This window comes from Poecilia mexicana, unplaced genomic scaffold, assembly GCF_051168715.1.
Source record: "Poecilia mexicana isolate PSO_F unplaced genomic scaffold, ASM5116871v1 scaffold_2, whole genome shotgun sequence".
NCBI classification, from domain to species: domain Eukaryota; kingdom Metazoa; phylum Chordata; class Actinopteri; order Cyprinodontiformes; family Poeciliidae; genus Poecilia; species Poecilia mexicana.
Genome location: NW_028263371.1, coordinates 10288844 through 10314744, shown reverse-complemented (window position 1 = coordinate 10314744; position 25901 = coordinate 10288844).

The window sequence follows — 25901 nt, the reverse complement described above, 5'->3', positions numbered from 1 at the left end:
TCTGCAAAGAAGAAGATGTCACTTTTTGGAGACGCAAAGATGGAAGAGACGTACTGTCAAGGTCAAAATCTTTCATACGCCTGGCAGATTAAGATTTGAAGTAATATGTTGATATTAGTTACATGTTTCTTCTGTCTGGACGTAATATTAAAGTCTTCCAGTGGCCCAGTGAGAGTCCTGAGTTGAATCAGATTAGAGAACCTGCGGATTAGGACGATGGAAAGAAGACCTTCCAACTTCAAAATCTTGGAACTCGTTCCCAAAGAAAATTGGTCAAACTAGCAAAGTAAACATTAAAAAATCTGGTCAGTAATTATCAGAATGGTCTGATGGCTTTAATGTCATCAATACTTTAGTTACTGAAAATAGTAGAAATACTTTTTTGACATTTCCAATACTTTCAGAATTGATACTGCTTTCATGATTCTTGTTTCTAATCCGTCCACGTGTGTCGCTTCATTATCCTGCGAGGCTGTTAAAACAAACACTTAAAATCCAAATAAAACAGGACCCAGGACCTTTATGCTCTCTGTGCCGCAGACCTATCACATTTCAGCCAACGCAGCTAACAAGCATCAGCTTAACTGCTTTTTCCCCACTCTAATTTCATTCTTCATCAAACTTCTTCTGTCACCCATTTTACACTCTCAGTCAGGGTCAGGGTCAGGGGTTAAAGGTTGAAGAGAAGTTCTTTTCACACTCCCATGACCTCTGCTTTTTTTTTTTTTTCCTCCCTCAGTGCAACACTACAGGTGCAAGGTGTCTCAAAAATTACTCCATGGCTTTTGGTCCCCAAGGAGAAAAAAAAAATAAAAAATCCTATTTGAACTCTTTGCTCAGCATTAATGACCGGTCAAACAATTTTTTTTCTTTTTCTTTTTTTTTTTATTTGTCTTAAACGTGTTTTCTCAAGTCACGGCTTCAGACAAAGAGGTTAGGAGTTCAACACAGCTTCTCTAAGACAATAACTCCTCCTGTCACCTGCTTTCATGCAGCAGGGGTGCCGGTGTGGAGAGAGGCTCCCACTGACACTCCTGACACGGCTGGACTTAATGAGGACTGATGGGAGCCTGTCAGCAGAGTGACGCTTTAAGCAGATTTGTCACAAATCAGCCGCAGAGTTTTATGCAAAACCGCCACTCTATTCAGAGATGACCTTCCAGTCTTCACAGGAAGTCTCGCAGATGCGACGCGGGGATGAGTTAAGTTTTTTCCCCCCCAACACCGGCATGCTAAAAACCTTTGGGTAAAAAAAAAAAAAAAAAAAAAAAAAAAAAAACACATACACACACACACCTTCTCTGAATTTTATCCCAAAAAGTTCAACAGCAGGATGAAGCATTGGATTTTTAAGCAGCGAGAAGCCATTAAAGTTAAGACCGATAAAGCTTGCACTGCTTTACAAATCTCCCTTGTGAATAATAATAATAATAAAAAAACATAAAGTTTGTTAGAGTAAGCAGAAAAGATTCGGTTTGCCTGAGTTAACGCGTCGCAAACTCACTCTTTGGCTATAGTGGGAAACAGGGAGTTGGAACAATAAGGAAATTTACACGAATCAACATAAGAGGGGAAAAAAGAAGAAAACCTGGATTCTGTGTCATGCTTTGCGTATTTGCATAATGCGTCTCTTTTACGGAGCAACTTTTTAAACAGATGAAAACAAATCGATAATTTGGATGTCGTAGCGCATCTGTCTAAACAAAACAACAGAGGGTTTCGATTCATAAACGCGGTCTGGCAAAATTGCAAATTATATGAAAATCTGTTATTAATACTTCCAGCAATCGCATGCCGCTAACACACTTTGCAGCGTCGTTGCCCTGCACATAAAATGTAGTTTTGCGTTTCCTCCTCAACAGAATAATTCCTACAAGTCACTCCATTTTAAACTCGCTACAGCTCCCTGAAAAGGTCATTTATTACCGTCAAGACTAACATGGAGTTATTTGCTCATTTGTCTGAATTGTAGGAATAATTTGTGCGAATGTGCTTTTATACCTCCCCAGTGGTCCATAAATCACAAACGGCTCTTTGCGGGCCTGCAGCTAGTTGTCTTTTCCCTTTTTTATCATTTCACTTAAAGCACTCAAACCATGATACATGGTGAGGCACATTTGCTCCTAAAACGCATTGGGCTGAACACATGTTCTGTATTTTAAATTATCTTTGATATTTGAATATGAAGATTTTGTTTTTATTTCCCTCTCTCTCGGAGCTCTAACCTTTATCCGTCCTTACTTGTTCGAGAAGGGAAGCGTACAATTTGGCGGTGGCCACATTTGCTCCAGGAAAAGATCATGTATTTTTGGCTCTATGTGCTATTATGAAGGATTTTTCATTGGAGATGAGAATAGATGCATGACAGCCAGTAAATAATGCTTTAATATATATATATATATATTTTGTGGTGCAAACTGCCTCTACCTACTAGCCGGCGTAGGAATTGGCTTTGATGAGCTGTGGACGCAGGCTGGTGGAGAGAGACACTGCTGACCACGATTCGCTCAGATTTCTTTGGAAAGAGCATCGAAACATCCTACAAATCCTAATTCTTAAGGAAGAGGCTCTTCTTTGATGTCATCATGACCTGGACAGAGAAATTGCATTTTGTTTCGACATTTAGAGTGGAAGACAAGACGCAATGTAAGAATAAGTCAACGACGACGTCTGGTTCTGTGGACTGAAAGAACTTGAGTTATGGTATTCGTTTAGGCTTCCAAACATCTTACGTCTAATTACGCAGGAAACATTACAATATGAATTTCAGTACCACCGCAGTAAGGTCAAGCATAAAACGTTTATGTCAGGATGAAATATCGCCATGTGTGCTTTGTGCTTGGAATGAACCAGAATGCTCCAGCAGTTCTTAGCATTTTTTTCTCGGTGTAAGTTTTTTCTTGGATACCTCTACATCTCCTGAACTGGTTGATGTGCCAAGTGTAAACTACAGCAGATGAAAATAAACAGTTTCATTCATTAGGGACAATGATTGGCTTAAAGTTACACCCATGAAGGTAATCTGAGGCGTGCCAGGGCACAATGACTGTGTGACAAGAGCCTCAAAGCTTTTTCAATTAACTGTGTCGCTAAGGGTTCTCGCAAAGCATTAGCCGCATTACCCAATGTAAATCATCACTAGGTCAACAAGACTGGCCAAAGGCCGTAAAGAAAACGGCCACAGGCTGCAAATCAGGTTGCAGTCGCGACTGAATGTCAATCCGAACCCACGCTGTCATTTGGTTTGATGGGTATGGCAACGAGGACTCAGTAATGGATGGAGAGAACTGCGCCTGTGGCCCAGTTAGACTTATACAGGTGCCAAATATTTTATTACAGTAACCCCGTAAATATCTGACTGATGTAGTTCAAACGCTGCTTTGAGCTTGTTGATGTCACCCTGACCCAAGCCTGCGTCTGGCGGTCTGAGGTGACAGAGAGAGCAACGCAGACAGGCTGAAATCCATCATCCCGCTGAATGTATGCACATGTGCAGCGGCCGCGTCGGTGTTTCTGTCGATGTGTGCGCAAGACACGAAGAGAGCGCACCACGCCATTCGAGCACCGGGAGTGGGAAAACAATTGTTCCTGACTGATTTTCCCTTAACCTCTTAATGAAGCCCATGTGTACGACTGGCCTTTCAACAAGCTGCAAATCTGCGCGCGGCCCGCTCTCCACTTGATTAAAGCAACAGCTCCTCACCTGCACCTCATTAGCCCGGCCCGGGGAACAGACCCGGTTTAATAAGTTAGCACCTGTACGTCCCAATTCTGCATGCCTTCTACATGTATGTAATATTTGTGTGCATTAAGTTGACAGCAATATAAATGATTGGTTGGATTTTGCCCCGGTGATGCCTGGCTGCTGCTGCTGCTGCTGTGTACGCCGTGACTGTGAGAGAGATGGATGTGTTCGAGCGCATGTGGAGGAATAACAGGGACATGCTCTGTGTTTTGAGATCGATGAGGGAACCGGGCTTGGAAACGCTCATTACCCATAATCAGGGTCCCTAAAGGAGAGCAGATGGTGGCAGTGACCAAGGAAAATAAGAATTTGTTCATTGTATATGTACATACATATGTGTGTGTGTGTGTGTGCAATAAAGCTCACAGGAAATGACCCAAAGACAAAGAACATAGTCATCAGAAACAATATCGCACCCGTTTCAAAGGTGTGCGTAAGTAAACAACGCGTGGTGGTTGGAGCAGCGCGGATGTATGCGGCGGTAAATATGGCGAGACGTGCCGGTCATTACAGAAGAGGCCTACGGGGCACAGTGAGGGATCATCAGAGCACTGTTGTGTTTCTGTCTGGGCCCTCGCAAACCAGTGACTTCTCTGACCTCTCCCTTGCTCTGAATAGAAGCATATTAACACTCCAGGCACTCAGCAACATTTAACCAATTTGCTAAATTATCTGTGAGGCCACTTTTATAAGGCTTTCCTATTTTTCAGCAGAGAGGAGGAGGAGTGCGAGGAGGAGGAGGGTTTGGAGGGACGTGGGCATGAGGAATCCTGCTCCCCATTTACATGCATTACCAGTCCTGGTTTTTTCCCAGAGTCGCACAGAGGAAGCACCTGTTAGTCTTTCGCAATCTTTTCGCCTCTTTCATCTGACTGTAGCTTCTTACCCTCAAGCTCCCTCCCCACCCAGCCAGCTACCCCCCCAACTCGTCAGAGTCGGCCAACAAGCAGGTGTTCTCTGTCAAACAACTGACTTGCCCTCAGCTGAGAAAGGAAACCCAACGAGAAGGAGCCGACCGGGAGGCCAAACTGGGCCGCCGAAGAGGAAGTGGGGAGAACTTAGTAGTCTTATGTTAGAAGGGGTGGGGGAGGCCCCTCAAGCAGCGGTGACGCTGAACCCTGCCCGGTCCAGGTGTCTCGATACCATCACTTCATATTTACCGCGTGCAGACATCCAGTTGTTCCCGGGGCCTCGACTCAAAACAAATTGCTTGAGTGGAGGGTTTGTAAAAGAGATGTCTGTTCTGTCGGCGGAGGGGGTTAAAGTTAATTTGATCGGGCGTGTGCACTCTGGGCAAGGAGCAGAGAACATCTGCATTCAGTGGCATGGGCCCATTTGTTGCAATTTTGGGTCTCATTTCCATTTGCAAGAGAGATAACTGCTCACATATGGAAGCAATAGATAGAAGGGGTCAATGCAATTTATTTTTCGCTGAGCGGACGAGGCAGGAAGAAATACCCCATTGCGCTGTGATCCGAGTTGGCATGAGAAGAATCAGATCTTCAGAGTTCTTTTACCAACCAGTAACTGTCCCACAGCCACTCCAAAGCCACTCCAATCACTCCGGTTATTAGCCGAGGAGATGTGGTGACGTGATGTTGCAAGGCCTCATCACTGTTTAGGTTCTAAAATGGCATCCTTTCTCTCTCTTTTTTTTCCCATGTAAATGACAGGAATTTTTCTGCTTAAAGTGTAATCCATATGATAAAGTAAGGGATTTGACAGTTTTTTTTTTCTGTCTTATTTATTGCCAACTCAACAGAACTGTATGTTTTTTTAATTAACATACAGGGAAAACAAAGAAAACTGAACAGGAGTAAACTTATAAAAATAAAAGTTTTGAAACGACATAAAAGTAACAAATATTTAGCATATTTATGACATTACTAATTCAAAGAAACACATTGATTCTAACATGAAAAAGCCTGTCAGTCGAAGATGGATTTAAAATACTTGTTTCCATTTTATGACAGCATAACTAGATGCGTAGATGAAGTGATGTCTGTTGTTTTCATATCTACACATTTATATTTAATTGTTACATAACCACATGGTCATCTGTGATTACATGGACATTTGGTACAATTTGATTCCAGAAACCAAACTGAGCTGATTATTCATGTTTATGGCTGCGATCTGATCATGTTACTGTTATTACATCCAACAATTGTTGTTCAATAGTCCATTGAAGCTACATGACTTTATTTATGCTTTCAAATATAATATGTTATAATGTATTTAAATGCTTAGATATTTTAGGATATAAAAAAATGCATATTTTACTATTTGTCACCTGAGTCATTAAAAATGCATTCACAAGGTGAACTTAACACAAACTTCAATGAAGAATGATAGTTGTGGAACAAGTCAGAACTAATCAAATGGAATGTTGTGTTTCTGTTCATGGATTTTTTTTTTAAATAATGTATCTAAAGAAACCAAGGAGAGTAGAATTTTTTTTATTTCTAAGTAAATAAAAGTATGCTGTCAAGAAAATTATATATCTTCCTTTTTTTTACTTCTGCCTGTTTTGTGTTTAAAGTATCTATGTGATTGGCTGATAGATGATTAGTTGCTTTTGTTTTAGTAAAATGTCTTCCTTCTCCATTTCTTTCAAAATGTTTGTTCATATCAACATGTGACATACTCATTTTAAGCTGCAAATGAAATATATATATATATATATATATATATATATATATATATATATATATATATATATAATGCTATGTGCATCTGAACCTCACAATCTCTCAACAGGCTTCTGGAGATTTTGCTGTTACCAGAGAAAAGACATCTCAGCTTATGGAAGACTATTTACAGAAATGCCAACACGATCATGTCAGACTATAACTTCAACACTTGTCACACAGTAATAAAAACAAGGGCAAATTCACTCTCTGTATTCTTTATATGTTTGAATCAAGTCAGTCTAAACTCAATATAACAAATCCATGCAGCGCTGAAAACGCCTTAATAAGGCAAGTTAAACCCTGAGCTTGCAACTGGCATGAAGTCACAAGAGAGCAATTATGCATTAGCTTGAAAGTTAGCAAAGGGCTAGAGGAATTTCTTTTTTTTTTTCCCCCTCTCTCCCCTATAAGGCCGGGACTTTGGAGACTGATCTAATTGAGTGTCTCTTTTTGTGCGTTTTCATTTATGATTAAAAAGCGTTAGCAGAAAATCTGGAGGAAATATCCAAAGACGAGGAGTGTTTGATGCGAATCATTGTCGCGCCACTCTTCCTGATTAATTAGGTCCGAACGTTTAATGTCTCTGCTTCTGCGCAAAGACAAAACCCCCTGAAACTCTTTAAATGTTCTTTTGAAATTAAATTGCTTTCTGAGAACTGCGTAATGAGTATTTCTAGCCGTAAATTATCTGCTTCATGCTTCAGACTAAGTCGTTTAATTGCAATAATGACATTTCTTTTGCAACTTTCCTAATCAGAGATCCACTGATGGATGTGTTAGATCTTTTTTTTTTTTTTTTTGTCTTCTTCTTTCAGTTGTGAAATGTCGGTAACCCTCCACATGACTCACTCTGGTGTGTCCTTACCTGTGGCCCCACAAGTCCTCATTTCCTGTTGGGAGTTGTAGAAATTGGATAAAGGGGCCCCTTGAGGGCCAGATTAGGGCGTAGAGCCAGTCTGGACACATGTTCATCCAACACAACTGTTAGAAGGAATCTCTTTGTAGTAAAATCAGGTAACTTCCTTTTACTCCCTGAAGTGGCAAATCTACTGTCGCAGCAAAAGACATTTTCTTTTGGCCGTTTTCATTTTTCAACTAAATTAGTTGATAATGTTTTGTTTTGGGTGTAAGGACTGTAAATCTGACGGTGAGACGGGTCCCTGAAGCTGAGAAAGGCGGCTATTCATGGTATAAAGAAAAAAAAACAAAAACAGGGTCTCATTAAGGGCATCCATATGTGTTTAACAGATACCAAAGCCTCTCCTTCTTCCAATACTAACATCATTAATGGCTAGTTGTAAGGGATTCAGACTGGCTGCAGTCATGAATCATGATCCACATCAGTCTTTAATCACAACGAACGCATGGCAGAGGCTTTTTTTTAAAATTTATTTTAATAGAAATTACAGATTGGAAAGTCAAACATTTTCAGCTTAGCCAGGCCGTTTGAAGATTTCTAAAAATGGAGTCCAGCAGATGAAGCTGTCCTTGATTTAGTAATCGATTGTTAATTCGTCGATATTTTAACAAACACATTCATGTTTCACTAATTGAGAAAAACAAAAAAATACATTAGCTTAATTCAAATGTTTTTTTTATTTATTTTAATTTAATTCTAATAATTTTAACACTTCAACATGCTGCCATGACGAGGAGCACAATTCTGGAACGGTGCCACTCATGGTGGCAACATGTCATTGCTTAAATTTACTGATATTCCTTATAAATTGTGACCATCATCATTTGATGGACGCTCATCTCTCGTCTCTTATCAGAAACAAACTTTTGTACATAGAGTGCTTAGTGTTAATTTGATCATACAACAACAAAGATTTTAAGACCTCTTCAGAACCTCCCTTTTGCGTGCCAAACCACATTTCAACGCAACAACAGAAGACCGATTATGAATGTGCGAGTCTTGGATGTGAAGCACCACATGAGCTGTGCAACCGCGACCAGAACGAAGCAGGGAAAGAGACGGAAAGAGAACGAGTCGAGAGTAATCAGTTATCGCCTGCCGTGATTTATGACCCGTTTGCACATTAAGCACGTTACGTGTACGATGACAACACCCCAGTTTATTGCAAAAAAATACCTGCCTGCTTACAATAAAGAAGTGTTCCATTTTTTTCCCCCTCCGCCGGTCCGCTGCAGGGAAGGAAATGCAATTACAGAACAATAATAACATCTAGATGTAAAAAAGGAGGACAAAATCCGTTTTGGTGAAGAGGGGATGAGGTGGTTAATGGGGAGCCCAGCCTGATTCCCCTGTCAAGGAGATTCAGTGTCCAATCGACCGCGGAGCTGTCTGAATCATCTCACGGCTTAACGTCTGCATTGTTTTGATTTCTGTTTTGTCACTAAAGTTATTTTACAGAACATTGGTCAAGGATAGAAGAGATTTAACAGCTTGTTAAGTCAAAGCACAACCTCACTAGATCACACAGCTTCTTTAAGAATGTCAATTTGAAACACGTGTGCTTTCATGGGTTTTATTCTTTTGGATATTGGTGTGTTTTTAGTTATTTCAGCAATTGCAACATTGTTTGGGGGGGAGGGGCCTTCATTCTCCATTAAAAACCATTGTGGCAACTGCATTCAGGTCTTTTAACGTGACAAGAAAGGTCGGCGAGCATCCTCATGATGGTTGATTGAGTGATCTTTAATTGGTAGCTAAGGCTCGGCATCAGTCTGAAATGTAATTTTCTATATTTCCTTGCAAATAAAAAGTTTGGCAAGCATTTTCGATTCATCCCACCTGGTTCAATGTTTTGTCAAGCCACAGGGGTTTTGGGGACATTTCTCTGCTTTGCACATTTACGTTTTCCAAACTTTGAACAGAGGAGTCTTAGTCGCTCTCTTTTCTCGTAGGGCTCTACCGTTCTTTAGCGTTAGGGGCTGTTGCACAATCCTCTTTTAGATGGTCGACTGAACTGTGCTCAGCAAGATGTACAAAACACATGTACAATAAGTCAGTGCAATACCAAACCAGGGTCACATGCACTTAATCAGGCACAGTGGGTAATGCAAGGACCACACAGTCAATAAAAAGGAAGTAGGAAAATTATTACAATAAAATATATATATAATATATATATTTTTTTTAAAGTCTTGCCACTAAAAACCCTCAGCTGAAAAGTTCAGCGCAGGAAGAAAACATTTAGAAGAAACCTCCAGATCTCTTGAGTGCCTCCTTCCTGGCTTCCCTCCTTCTGCGTAAAAAAAAAAACGTCGACCAAGAACTCATGGACTGGCACCGAGGAAACGGTTTGGCAGGCTGCAGGTACTTACTGCAGAGTGCTACACTCTGCTGCTGCTGCAGCATAATCAGCAGGATGAAGTAGGATGGGAAAGAATTTTCAAATTAAAAGCATACAAATAAACCCAGATAAAACAACAAAACGTGCTGCAGCTACAAACTTTCACACTGGGACAGTAACAAGTGCTTGAAAATGTGGGGAATCTATCAAAAAACGTTGTTCCTTCCTGTGTTTCTAATTCAGCTAAACTAATTATGACCATGTCAGGATTGGAGGGTGGAAACGGGGAGCTGGAGAACCACTGCACAACAGCTGATTGGCTGATCGCTGCTGGGGAGGCGATGAGTGGGAACCAGGTGAGTCGAATCGACTGAATGCACTGGAGCTGTGAGGGAACATGGACTGAAAGGCTGGAGGGGGAAAAAAATGACAACTGGACACAGACATAAAAGGGAAACAAAAGCTTAGGACTAACATTAAAGCAAGAGCCTAACCAATCCACAAATAACAAGAACCAAAAATCTCAAAACAAATGAAACGTCTGCTGGTAGCCTGAAAACAGATTTTTACAATTATACTTTTTAAACAAACGCAGCCCTTCTGAACACTGATACAACGTCTATCTTTACCCCTTTTTTCTAAAAAACCTATGACTAAGTTAAAAGCACAAATGAACCTCTCCCTCATTGGCTTTTAGGATGCTTAAATACATTTTAGTAATTTTTAAATATTTCATAACTGATGTTGACGTTCTCCACGACTTTATCCCTGACCTGTCTGGTCGGTTTCTTAGTCTTCGTGGTGCTAGCCATTTGATGCTGCTCTATAAAACCTACGGAGGCCTTCACAGAACAAATGTCTTGATGCTGTGATTAATTTACACACAAACAGATGACACTTTCTAATCAAGTTACTTCTGAATGCGACTGTACGCATTTAGTTGTATTTAGAAATCGCAGCGTAAGAGGGGCTAAATACAAATGCACGCCACACTTTTAAGATTTTTGTTAAATGACTTTAAAACCTTGTGTCCTTTTCCTTCCATTTGACAATAAACCCCTAAATTGTTTCGTACAAATAACTCAGAAGCTTACGATGGTCAAAGTTAAATGGATGTGAACCGCGGTATCAGAAGAAGATCCCAAATGACACTAAACTAAAGCATGACTAAGTCTAAATGGAGATTGATGTGTACAAAGAATCGCATAACTTAAAAATCAAGCAGTGTGGTGGTGTGATCAAATTAAATATTACTACGCTCACTATTTGCTGAAAACAAATCTCACACTGTTAAAACGTGGAGCAAAACACAGAGGCCAAAACACCAGATCTATATGAATGTAACGAAGTCAGTCAATATGTTTGACAGCCCAGCAGGAGAATAAGTATAGCCACTTGGAAACAAATAAAAAGAGTTGTTGCTATATGTATGTCCACCGTCCACCTGCTTCAGTTTTTTTTTTTTTTTTCTGGCTGTGCACAGTCATTTTATTTTGCCCTCAGGCCACGAGGCTCTCAAATCCAGAGAACACTGTCGCTCATGTGACCGAGTGACTACAGCGCAGCGGGACAATAGAGATGGACTGGAAAAGAAAATAATCTCTATCATGTGAAAGCAGTGCATAAAACTCTCTCATGGTGAGCGTGGGTGATTGTGCGACTTAAAACGTAATGTAAACGACTCCTCGGTAGTTAAATTGTGGAAACGCTCCGGTTGATTTTGTCTCAAAGTGGCAGCGGAGTCACAAGCAATAAGCGAACGTCGATCAGACCTCTTGAGGCTGGATTTATTTTAATTCACTAATCCTGTAATGGTGGAGCCGCGGACCCCCTGGCTCTGGAGTTTCCTAGCAGCGACCAGACCCTCGCAGTGGCTGTTCTGATCTCGCTGAGCCACTAACCCGTATTTGACTCCTTAAGCTCCGTCAGGCTGAAGGTTAGGGGTGACGAGTGTGGGGTGCAGGGGGATCGGAGAGGCGTCGCAAGGCCGGTTGCTGGTCTGCAGTTTGGCAGAGCCGGAGTCATCGCCGTGCAAGCAATTGGGGGGGGGAGGGGGGGGTTAGGTAGTGGCATTCTGGGGACCGAACAGACGAGACATTCACTCAAAGGGAACATCGCCTGAACTAATGGGGAAATTATTTATGAACTATTTGCAGTGCACCTGAAAATACCTCCAGTGAAATTATGTTTGGCAACCTGAACTGCTTTGAAGTCAATGGAGTGGCAATAAAAATTAGGCCTTCATTAGAGAGCTGGGCCTTTCAAACTGAGCTGGCCCAGTCTCGGCGGGTCAGGGGCATTTAGGCAGCGCTCCACTTCCTCTGACTGTGGCAGCCAGCAACACATGGAAGCAATTTACCTGATTCTCTGCTGCTTTGTATCATTTTCCCCCCTTTAATTTCTCTCTCTCTCTCTCTCTCTCTCTCCCCCTCTCTCTCTCTCTCTCTCTAGCACTGCTGGGCTTTTTTTTTTCCTGTTGCATTTAGGAAATTAACACTAACTGACAAATTACTTTGTAAATAGAAAAGGTAGAACTTTAAAAATGTTGAAACCGAGGGTAGCCCAAGGGCCAGTGTTCTCCGAGCGACAAAGAAATCCTTGATAGCTGCTGAGAAATATCATCCAAGAGCCTGACCTTATTTTGTCAAGTGTACATAATTTTTCAATTGGAATAAATGTAAGGCATAAATCTCCCTCTTGTGCCATACTTGTGCTGCATGTCCACTTGGGAAATAGCGCACTTAGGAAAGAGGGAAAAAAAAAAAACAGGACCACTTGAAGGGATTTGAGGGTCATTTGCAAAGTGCTTTTTGGTTTGGTCAAGCATCTCATTCTCAAAAAAAAACAAAAAAAAAAAACAAAAGACAAAACAAAGGCAGCCGACTGAAGTAAAACCGCGTAATCTTTAGAAAACCAGACAGACCAAAGTCCAGAGGACTGTAATCTTCAGAGATGTGAGCTAATTACTTAATCACTTACATTTGTAAATCTTATTATTGTAAAAAGAAATTGCCGCAGTGATTTAATTACTGATATTTATCTCCTAATAGCGCTGATTAGAAGGTGATGCTAATCTGTCATTCTGAAAGGGGCCGATATTACGGGCATCAATCTAGAAAAACAATAAACACTTAATATGAAAGAGATGTTTTGTGCACCAAGGGGGAACAGATGGCCCGCTTTCGTCTGGAATGTGCACAATTTGGGCCTGCTTAGCCGCACTCTTAATGATTTTAACCACAAACTGTTGACTTATTAAATTGTGTTGTTTTGCCCCATTAACCTGTTGTCTGACACAGAAGACATAAGTTTGGAAAGATGATGAAAAAGATATTTTTGCCTCATTTTAAAGAGAACATATAGTATCTTTCACTTATACACATACACACACACACACATATACAAATAAAGCATTTTATTTGCCTTGTACCTGGACTATCAATATTATGAGATAATATATAATATTTTCATATACGTGCACTTGCATCCAAAAGGAAAAATAAATTTCTACTTTTTCTCAGCATTTGTTTTTATAAAAGCGGAACAAAGTGATATGGAAAATTAAGGCTTTCAAATACATTTTAAAAGTGAAAACATGTGTATTGTGAGCCACTAATCTTAAATCTGAGTCTAATATCAATCAGCAAATTTCTTCTCCCCTATGCTTAATAAATCAAAGCTAAATAACTTGTAAACAGATTATAAACACAGATCATAAATACTGCTTATTGAGCCACTTGTTTCCCAGTTAGGAAACAAATGGCTGAAATTAAAATACATTTAAGCACCAAAAAGTTATCAAGAACCTGTGCGACTCTCAGAAGCAAAACATTATTATATAGGGTAATTTTGGATTTTATTCTCACTTTACCTAAAATTGAAGGAGGAAATAAAATGGGAGGCTGAAGTTTTGGCACCACCTAGATAATCTTACCAGAAAAGCCAGGAATAAAACTGGAAAGAGTGCATTGCTGTTTATCCTCTCTGAACCAACTTGCCTTTTTTTTTCTTGTTCAACATTTGGCTTTCCTGCTCCAATGGCGGCATGGCTACCAATAATTTGATTTAGCAATATTCAAAGTCACCTCACTTATGATTCAGAGCCCGGTGATGCGTTTAGAAAAATACACAACTTTTGGTGTATAACGCAAACAAACTAAGAGATTTGAAAGCATTAAAAGTAAAATCAGATCCCTCACACCTTTTCACTTCTCTCATTCCTTGATGCTGAGGATGTATCGAGAAGCGACAGTATCACCTCATTGCAAAACATGTTGCTGCAAACATAGAACGCTGGCTACAACAGTGGTAGTACATGTTCAGAGACACCGTAAGCACGCTTGTCTCACAGTTTGAAAAACTGCTACTTGACAAAAATCTTCTTAATCAAGATTAAATGACACACCCTCTAATTAATTAGACTAAACCTTCTCAATGTTTTGTCACGCCAGTAAAGCAAACCTTCAGTGCAGCCGCGGTCGGCTAATCAGAAGCGGATTATGGTGTACGCGTTTATGATGCCAGGGGAAGAAGTATTGAATTCCCAAACATGGGATTTATTAATGACATCTGAGAATTAAGGAGCTTTCGCAGCTGCCAGGTATCAACAGTGACTTTAATCACTATAATGCATAAGAATGCAATAATGCCAACAGTGTGGAAGGTCAGCAAAACATTATTTTGAGAAGCCAGCTTCAGACCCCTTCAACAGAGAAATTAAGTCTTAATTTTTTACTAAGTCACTGAAACAAGCAGCTCACTGAGGCGGATAGGAGAGCAAAGAGTCGTTCCGGCTCTCAGGGTAAAACCTAAAGTATGTTTGTCAATACAGCGCGCTAAAAATACCTCAATAAATTCATTGCTTGAAAAGCCTTTCCTTAACATTCTTTTTTTTTTTTTTCCTCACTGCCCTAATTCTTGCATATTTTCTGCACCTTTTTCTGAACGCTTTGAAAATGTTCAAACTCTGGGGTTGTGTGAAATGATTCTCTCCAGTGCTTGGTTCAACGCCGCAAAAAAAAAAAAAAAAAAAAAAAAAAGAAAGAAAAAAAAATGTGTCCATAAATTATGCATCAGGAATATGTATAAGTATTGACTTTAATAAGCGCAATTTCCAACACCGGCGTTTGTACCTGCGGAAGAATCACTAGGGTGCTTCCAAACACGAGACACGCTTGTTCTCTCGCTAATGCGCTCCTCCGTTGACTTTCAGCAGGGAAAAGTGAAACAAAAAGAGCATAATTAAAATAATAAAAGCATCTTCTCGTTTTTTTTTTTCTTTTCTTTTTTTGTCTCCACATTTGGATGTGGGTGTGTTGGAGAAAAATCGCAAGAACTGTCTAAGCGTGTTACTGTGAACATTTTTAGATTGCAACCCCTAACAAAGCCACCACTGCTTTTACCTTTACCTTATGGCTAATTTATTTATTTTTTTTATCTTGCCTTATAGTAATGCTCCATTGAATGTTGCTTGATGATTCATTTGCACACTGGGGATGTCTTGGTTCTGCTATTCACAAAAAAAAGAGAGAAAAAAAAAAAGATGAATTCCTAAGCAGGGTTAATTTCCTTTATTCTCTCTCGCTCCCAGTCATCCACCTCTTAGCCTGTCAGTTCCCGGCCCTAAATGAGGCTTACTGCACGGTGCACGTCATTTGTCAATATTTTCCAGTTTTCGACCAGTTGGCCTCTGGTGCCTCGAGTCTATGAATGCTAACATGTCTTACCTTGCCCTGGGCGAGAAAGAAGAGTATACTTGGTGTTTGGCCATTCTGCTCCCCTAGTCTCTCTGGAAAGCTCTGACAAACATATTCATAAACCAGCACAAACACGCGGACACACACACACACACACACACACACTGACAGTCAAGCCGAGGTCTCACTGGCACCAGTTGTCAAAACAGAATAACTGCTTGTCCTTTCTGCGTTGTGTGCTGGCCATGCTGTGCCCTTCTTGGTGAGAAGCAGGCTAAAATGCCTGTTGACACAAGAAGACAGCAAACTCACTGCTCTGACTCGGACTCTGTCCCTCATGCCATTATACCACACAATCAACATTCCACATGCCAGAGAGCAGAAGCGAACGGAGGGGGCCGATAAGCAGTCTGAACTGTGAAAACCACCAAGAACATGTCATCAAACAAAAACTCTTAGGTACATATGCCGAAAGACGGGTGCTAAATAGAGGGGTAGGGCGTTGTTAAGATGACATCGGGGACAACCTCTCAACAGCTGCACGGGAATGCCGCCTGTTTCGGAGGATGGCAAATGGAGGGCAACACAAGGGAACACTGATAGGCCAACAGCAACAAGGAGATGGGAGTCATCACCAGTCTAAGCATGTGCTGATTGAGCCCGGCTCTTTTTAACCAGCGGGCCTTCGGAGACCCGCTAGTTGGCAGAGGGAGGTCACAGGAGTACCAGAGGAGGAACGGCGCTTCAAAAGGCTCCCCGTACTTTATTGAGCAACTGCGCGTTGCGTGGTATGCATTGTGCTGAGGCTCGCTCGGTCGTGGTGGGACCTGCTTTGATTGAGTTAACAGCTGGGATATGACATCAGCCAGAGTGTTGGCCATGTTTTCACTCGCCGGAACGGTTCTGCTCTTAAAAGGCTCCATCAGTACCACTCTGGTGAGTTGCGAGGTTGCTTTTCATCTCTTTGGCTGTGCAATCCACCAGCTGGTCAAAGCGGGACAGAGATGCCAGAGGGCTGCGCTCATGAGTGCCTCATTGTCCGTATACATGCAAAGGAGTGCACAAATTACATGCAGTAAAATCACATGCACACAATCGTATGCTGCACACCATCTTACTTTGTATTTCTGCTCAAATACTTGTAGCCAAAAAACTTCATTGAGATTTAATGCGACAGAGATAGTAGAAGAACAGTATTTGGGAAGTCAAAGGAAATGATGCTTGGCTGATAGTTTTTTTTTTTTTTTTTAAACAAATACAAGTCTAAAGTTTGTGGTGTGCCCATTTAACTCTATGCTCCATTGTACACTTCTCAAAATTGTGTGTGTTTTGGAGTGACCCCTTTGCTTTGGCATCCCTAAATCAAATTACACTTAGAAGTTATCTGACAAGAGTCCAGTCATTTGTAAGTTAGGATGTTTTCCACTCTTATAGTCAGGTAGACTCTGTTTGATTGGAGATCAAAATTGCAACAGTTGTAACATTTTCATCTGGCGCGGTTCGATTTCACACAAAGCTGCGTAAAATGAACTAGACCATTTGAAAAACCTGTTCAATCCCTCACCCGTGAGGTGGCGTTGCTACAACAACCACGGCGGGAAACAACACAAAAAAATCTGAAAAAAAACACCGAGCCCAACTTCCTCCTTCACAAAATGTAATCATTCACATATGCATTCGAACCGCTTTTGAGTTTAGAGGACATTAATCAGATAAGCCACAAAGAGACGTGTGACAACTCTAGAGGAGCTACAGAGATCCACGTCTCCAGTGAATCTGGCCAGAATAAAGTAGACGTCGAAGAAAAACCGTAACAAGCCATGCATGGGAAACGGCAAAGGAAAGTGCTCTGATCAGCAACAGGCAATAAACTTTGCGTTTTAGAAATTAAACACTATACATCATTTTGGACACACTATATCCTCTATAAAACACGGTGGTGGCAGGTTAATGCTGTGGGGACGCTTTTCTTCTGCAGGAACAGAGGCCATGTTGAGTTGAAAGTGGAGCTTATAGCAGAGACAGAGAAGATTGAGTTTATAACATCACAAAATGTATCAAAACCCAAGGAGTAGGCATACTTTTATACGGCACTGTACATGAATATAAAAACTTCTCAAGAGATCTAGTTTTCCGTTTGTCTCTTCCTGTCTAACCGAAACCAAATGGCATCAGACTCATGAATGGGGGGGAAAAAAAAAAAAAAAAGGCTTTCATGTGTTTTGGCAACATATACCCAAACTTTGGTTTGACCTCTGCGCAGGTACTTGAGGATGAATTTTCATGAGCAGTGCACAGGGTTTCACTGGATTTCTTTGGATTCAGCCTCCAGTCACAGTTTCCATCAGGGGCCTCTTTAAACTACTAAACTCAACCTCCTCGGAGCGCACACACACTGTGATTTAGCACTTGAATATTTGCAACAAAAAAAAAAAAGAAAAATCATTTTTCACCACATCTTCTGGCCAAGTATCTTTCCACTGTGACACCAAGGGACCAATTGAGATAGAAAGCTATTTGCGCTGCTCTGTGGCGTGTGTAAGTCTGCGCTCGACAAAAAGCACACATTGCCTGGAGTGAATAAATCACCAGGGTGGAAGAAAAGAATAGGAGGGGGAAAAAAAACACAGGCAAAACGAAGCTACAAAGCGGCTTATCACATTTAGCATGAGCTTATTAGGACTCGTGCCTCTGCGTCGGCTGCTGAGGGATTGAGCTGAGCTATTTGAACTGGTTCAGACTGATGGTGAGTCTGGGGTATTCTGATGAAATGCAGTGACACAGTCACACTCGCAAGGAGGGTCTGCTGCTTGTTTGTTTGCTGTGCATATGAAAAAAAAAAAAAGAAGAACATGAGCACCTCCAAGAAAACTCTCAGATACACGGCATTGTGCAGATCAGACTTCAACGGCTTTTACAGAAGCGGCAGATGGGAATCACACCCAAACTCACTCTGTCCAGATTTTTCACGTTACTCTGCAGCAGCTTTCATGAGCAGGAATGGAGTCCTGCTTCTAACCCCGTCCATCTAGATCTGCAACTCGTATAAAAAATCGGAGGAAAGGTGCGGACATTTGGAGAAGGCATGTTTACATTTCTGCCTTTTATATGCGCTTACTTTCTCACTTTTCCATTACTTATGTGCAATAACATTTTGAAAATAGGCAAAAGTAAATTGCACAGCGTAGAAATATATATAAAAAAAGAGACGGGTAACACCTGATCTCAAGTGCGGAGACATTTAATGGCAGTTTGTAGTTTACGTGGAAGCAAAAATGCACACGTGTGGCAGGACATGCAGCTACATTTGCATTAATAAGACACAGGTCACATTTGTAAAGATCAGATTCGTATCAGATTTAGGACCAGATCTAGCCAAGTGGCCTGGCTGGCATTTGTTAAAATCTGATCTGTTGGTCAGACTGTCATGAAAACATCAGACACAGGTCACATAAGGGCAAAAAATATTTGGCTTTGGGTCACGTCAGGCTGCAGTGTGAACGTAGCCGAACACTCGCATTCTTGCACATTATTTTGAATTTAAATCTTTTTATTCAGCTATATTTACTTTAGATTCTTCTGACTCGTTTACTCTCAGGGTTTTTCTAGTCCTGCCGTCTTGCCACCTGCTACCCATCTTTCTGCGTCTCTCTCCATCTGATGACGCTTACACTCGTTCCGTGTAACATCATAGTCTAAGCCTGAAGACCTACTAGTGCACAAGTCTTAGCATTCCCATCCCAAGGTGGGGATGGAAAGTCACACCCACAGGGGATGGGTGTGGGCTTGTTTAATGTTATATGAAAAGAAAATACCTGTTAGATAGATGAGGTAATAGTATATCAGTGGTTGCACATTTCTCTGACCCCATATTCTCTTAAATACACATAGAAAATGGTTCTTCACACACAAATAACACATCTTGGAGCATCACAACAACACCTGCTATGACAGTCTTTTCCTTGGAACCACCTGCCTGTGTAACATTAAGTGATGGCTAATTAAGGTATGTCCAAAGGAAATGTTGTCTGATTGGCTGCCAGTGCCACATTTGGTGTGAGGCTCTCATCTGTGCAAATGTGACGAAAGATGGTCAGTTTTTAACCTTGATCGAAACTAGCAATCTTTGGATGATCTAATTTCTCTAGCATTAGCAAAGGCCAAAATGCTAACTGCTAAAAAATTACAGACCTAGGACCTAGTTGGGTTTAGTTATACAATTGTCCCAGGCCAACTCAGACCAACTTTTATGTGGAAAATCTGATCATCAAAGCAAAAAGCTAAAAAAACTAAGTGCTTGCAAGTGAGATATTTACTGCTCATAACCACCTAAGAAATCCCAATTTGAAAGTCTAAATAATTACTTTATTGCAAAAGTTAAATATTTAGCATACAATGTACTCTCAGTTCTCTTTTTCATTCACTTGAAAAAGAAATATGATAAATTTAGGTCACTTATTTGCATCATTAGCCATCATCTCTCTGCTGAATTAGCATGATGAAAACATTCAGTGTTTTAGCCCCATTGTGTTCCTCATTTATAAAATCTAAAATCACAAGTAGGTTTTCTAAAAACACATCCTCTTTTCAAAATCACTGTAATCATTAAATACTAGGCTCACAACAGTAGAGCTAAAAAGTGATCTGTGCTTTTTTGTTTCTGTGACTGTTGCGCTCCTAAGTGATGTGGCGAACGACCAGCTTCAGGCAGTACAAAAGTAAAGCAAAAAAATGGAAATGGTGGAATGAAAATGCATTTTAAAATCAAGAATTTAATGTGCAAGTTTGAATGTATTGCAGATTTGCACACTGGTTCAAAAAGCAGACATCATATAGCCCACAATTTATAGGATAAACGTCTCTTGGCAAACATGATTGAAAGAACAGGCTTTTTAGTATCAATCAACAAGATCCCGACAAAATTGTGACGGGAAATGTAACCGCTCTTTTTTGCATAAGTTCAGCTGGCTGGTTTCCTGGTATAGACCTGGTTTTTAAGCCTAGCCCATAAATTTTCAATAGTGTTGAGGTTGGATCCATTCATAAAGCATAATATTAACCTGCTTTATTCATTACAAAACCGGTTTGGATTTGTGTTGGAGACAGTTTTGCTATTTGGTCACTGCAGGTTTTAGTCATTATATGCAAAGCGATGAAAGGAATTTGGGAACAAAAGCAGGAACCACCAAAGGCTCCTTCATAACCCAGAGAATGCTGGAAAACCAAAGTCACTGTCCACACTGAGGCGACTTTGATATTGTTAATAAGACGGTAAAGACTTAAAAATAAGCAACAACTTTTAAAATCAACTATTTTAAGTTGGGCTGAAATTTGAATCTGTTCACTATGGAGAGCCATTTCAGCCAAAATTAAATAAGTAAATAACTAAATAAAAAAGAGCAAAATAAATCAATAAATGAAGAAAATGAGTGAAATAAATAAAAAAAATAAATAAATAATTTAGCTTTTTCATTAACCCAATTTTTCATTTATTTATTTTTCATATTATCAATTTCTCAATTTCCCGTTATCTATTTTTCATTTACCCATTTTTCATTAATCTATTTTTCATTTAACCAATTTTTAATTTAGTTTTTTCATTAACCCAAATTTCCATTTATTTATTTTCAGTTTATCAATTTCTCAATTTCTTTTTTCATTTATCCCTTTATCCATTTACCCATTTTTCATTAATCTATTTTTCATTTAACCACTTTTCAATTTCCCTTTTTCATAAACCCAATTCTATTTTTCAGATTATCAATTTCTCTTTTTCATTTATCCATTTTTCATTTGTCCATTTTTCATTTATCCCTTTATTTACCCATTTTTCATTAATCTATTTTTAATGTAACCATTTTTCAATTCCCTTTTTCCATTAACCCGATTTTCTATTTCCCAGTTTCATTAATCAATTTCTCATATATCCCTTTTTTATTTACCCATTTTTTCTTTTATCTATTTTTCATTTAACATTTGTTTGAAAAAATTGTATTTTCCCATTTTCCAATTCCCCTTATTCATTTAGTATTTCCTTATTTTCTTATTTATCACATTCTATTTTCCCCGCAAAACTTAGAAAAATAATAAATGCAAATGAGGAGAGGCACGTCATCAGGCTACACCTTCTCCAATTGGTTGGTTCGCGTCACACCATACTTTGCTTTAAGAAAGTTGGCGACCTACTAACGGGTTATCAATAAACTGAAGCTCATTAACTTCATTAGAAAATAGTGTTATTACTCCTGACTTTATTTTTCGTGTGGCCGCTCAGACAGAACGTGTTTCAGCTGGCGGCTCTCATGGACTCAGAGCTTCACCATCGGGGGGTTTATAGTTTGGACGAAGCGGCCGCTGAAGTTGGCTTACGATTGAAGGTTCGGGACACCTTTGTAGCTACCAGCTGTGGTCCAACTATAAGGAGCAGATTTTACTGTACATCGTAAGTGAAGTACAATATCCAGAGGCAGCTCTATGGAGCATCGAGCTGAAAGAATGAGAGTGACAAGCCTTGGAGATCTGCTTCGGAGGCCATCTTTCAGACATGGTGCACCGCTGCTGTCCGTCCAGGAGTCCTCCGGTTGCCCAGACGTTGCACGGTAAGCTAACGCTGATGGTTGTTTTCCAACTACAGTCATATTTAATCAATAGATGCTCAATTACGATCGCGGAAGGTTTTGAGTTGATCTCGGCAGTAGGTGACAAACTGAACGCCAGGATGTTGAGATCAGTTAAGTATGAATCTGGAGTTAGGCCAGAAGTTTGTCGTTTCCTGAGCCAACTTATGTAGGAACAAAGTAGGGAATTGTAGTTAATATACAAATTAAGTCAAATTAATTAATAAATTACAGAAAAAAAGGCTGAAAGACAGCCAGGTGGTAGCCACATTGAAATAACTTTTTCAAAAGGATAATTGAAAACTTCAAATTAATATGAAATTCATGACTGTATCCACATTTTTGATCAGTAAGAGACCTGTTTTTCTAACCCTTGTAACTTTAGTGATCTTGCATGTTATTTAGTCTAAATCCCATCATCTCCTCATGGTTCACAATAAAAAATATAATTGGTTTACCCACTGTTTTGTAGAAATTACAGAACGCCTAAAAGAACTTAGCAGGCTTGAATACTTTGCTTGTAATTTGCAAATGAAGTGGAACAATCTGAAAGAACAACAATGGATTTTGCTGTTAACCTTTTTGACTCTATTGGCAAATAATTAATTACAGTTCATCTGTCAGGTTTAGTGAACATTCAGTCACGGAATAACACCCTCTTGACAACATAGATTATATTTTTTCCCTCATTTATAGACCCATCCTTTTCCTCCATGATTCCTGCCCTTTTTTTCAACTCCAGGTTGCGTTGCCAACAGACCCAACAGCGAGTGGAAAAATGCTCCAAATATGGCTCGTTTCTTCTCCACTTTGATCTGGGGAAAGTTTTGCAAATTCTCAGCACTGAGTGCAGCCCTCAGCTTGATGAACACACCCGCCCACGCCCCACCACCACCCTCTCACCAACAGCCTCCGTCAGACCCGTCCTCCGCCCCCGGTTCATTAGTCAACCTTTAGCCATCGAACAACAATTAGGCGTGTCGTCCGCTCGCTGACTTAACTCCGCCGACTGTGCGGGTAGGAATAGTCGCCAACTAATGATTGGCTAAAGAGACTTGACAGCATGTTCCTGCCACAGCTGTAATTGAATACAAGCTCTAACAAGCCTTTGAACAGGACGGAAGAAATATTTCATAAGCTTGATGCAATTTGGTGGGTGCGTGTAATGAAAATAATGAATGCAATTCCCTCATATTTTTAACTGATATATGAAGGTTTTTTTTTTGTGGAAGCAGAGAGAAATAATAAAACTGATTTGAATGGACACAGAGAGTGAGGGATCTGATCCATTTTTTCTTTATTTTTGTGGAAAGATTCGTGCTTTTGCATTCTGTAGCTGTTTACACAACCAATTTGTTCTGTTTTTAGCATTTATAACAAGCCTGAAATTTTACTCGTAGAGTCTGGAAGCCGGTTTGCGGGCAATTTTTCCACGGGCGGTTCGCCTTCCGGTTTTCAGGAAACATCGAGACGCGTCGGAGACCCTGGTCTGCCGAGAGTTACTCCTTGACTGACCAGGCTTGCAGCTTGAGCTTTTTAAGTCGTTCCCAAAATATTCACTTAATCGGAGCACGCCAAAGCCAAATGTTTTGATTATCTAGCTGTGCCCTTATCGTAATTTTCCAAATAATATGCGAGTAATTTCGCTAAGTTGTTTGCAGGCCACGGCAAACAAGCTCCGCACAAGATTTGGAAGGGAGTAAAAAGGAGACATTTCTGCACTAGCTGCAGCCAAAACTGGGACAAGAACAAGGAATTGGACATCAAAGGCCAACACAATATCAGAGTCCAGTAATCAGTGCATCCACATCAGATAAATGTCACCGAATCAGCGAATGAAAGGCTCATGTGATGAATTAGACCAAATTACATAGGGGGAAATAAAAAAAGAAAAAAAAAAACAATCAAATATTAAAAGAGGGCACACAACTCTTCGACTCAGACATCAAGGGTGCAGAACGAGTAATCACACAAACGAAATGTTCATCATTGCCTCCATTTAGTGTGAGGGTAATAAAAGACATGTCAGAGCCGAGAGGAAGAATCCCAGCCTGGCCTCTCATTAGCCGCAGGGGACAGAGAGACTTTTGGGCCTAATAGGGACATGATTTAGGCAAATCAGGTCGTTATGATAATGGGATTGCTGATAATAAGGCAGTTTTGCTGATGTTTGTTTTCTTATTTCATGGCATATTCACCCCAGCGCCACTGAGAAGGAAAAAATAATAGTAATAATAAGATTACATTCTAGAGTTTCTTTTATTTTTAATTTCTCCGAGTTGTTCACCCTTGATGCGTGCTTTGAATGCACCGGGGGGAAATCAAGGCCCAGCTTAAATTTTTAAACACAGTCCTATTTGCAGATTTTTCTTCTCCACAGGATTTTCTCTTCTGTGAGGAAGTAATAACCTGGTATATAATAGATTTCTAAACTAGGTTAGTGCTTAAAAGTTGAAGTGTTTCTCTGAAAGTGTAGTTCAGCCATTCTGTAGCCATTCTTATTTGTCTTTGAAGTAAAAAGAAAAAGAAAAAACTGAGCATGGGCACACTTTTATTCATTATGCTCTCAACTATCCATTTCGTTTTGGTCGTATTTGTCCAGTTTCAATGCAGCATGGGCTATATGATAAAATGCCATGTTTATCTCTGCAAATACTGCATGTCCATAACATATTTATGGAATACTCTGGAATGCTTTGAGGATGTTGAGGTTAACTTGTTGATATTTAAATGATATTTACTGTAAACAGCTACATTGCAGGGTGCTGATAAGGTTCTCTGTTTTGATATGACTTGTTGATCATACTGTTCCAATTCATCGACAAAACATACAGATTCTCCAGGTTCATGGACCTGCCACGTGTACGTGGAGTATGTGGAGCAGGAAACACAAAAGCTTCACAAAAGATGTGTGTATGCCGGTGAATTTCGGGTAAAACATTATCTTATTGTATTTTTTCAGAAACTCTCAGAACACATCGGTGTTCAACCAAACGGGAACTCCTGAGGGTCAGTTTCTCTCGTAAGAAAATTTAATTCTACGAAAAGAACCTGTGAACTCTGAGGTTGGATCTTTAACCTTTTTGAGTTTGCACAACATTGCTAATGAGTGAAAGGAGACAAAGCCCAAAATAACGTAAAACCACTGCAGCCGCCGTGCCATAAAGACAAAGGCAGAAGGAATTAATTTGATAGCGAATAAGTGACAGTCGTTCCTGTCCTTTAGTGCTGCGCTTTCTTCTCCTCTTCTATAGCATCCCAAATCAGACTTCCCTCTAATTGCACAGTGGACACCTCTGCGCACGTTGGGGAATTTCTGCCGCGATCTGGCACAGATTAACAGTCCCTGTCTGCTTTGTTCCTGCTTTATTTGCATGATAATTAGTTGGTGGCGGCATGTATTCTAATTTATTTATTATTTCACAAATATAGGTACACATGGAGACGGCGGGAGTTAGTTGGAGAAAAAGGGGAGAGGAACGAGAACAATGTGCATTAATTAAAATGATTAAAGGACTGACTGAACTTTGCCTTGATGTGTTTATTCAATTAATAAGCAAAGTGGCAGATGACTATCTGACTTTTATAGCAATTAATTTTACAGTTTTTGTTCATTTGGATTCAGTCATCTTACACCTGCTCCCTTTGAACAAAGTCTCCCGAAGACCATCTGATACGTCGAGTGAAATTGGGTGCAACAATTTTCATCTTCTCAGAAGTAAAGGTAAAAAGTGATAAAAGAGCGAGTGCACAAGTGATGGTCCAAAACGCCATCAGAAACCTTCGTCACTGTGGGAAAGAAATAATTGGTGGACAATGTTTGGCAAAACCAAACAGTAAGTCCCCCCAAAAGGATGTAAAAAATTAAACAAAATGCTGCTTCGATATCA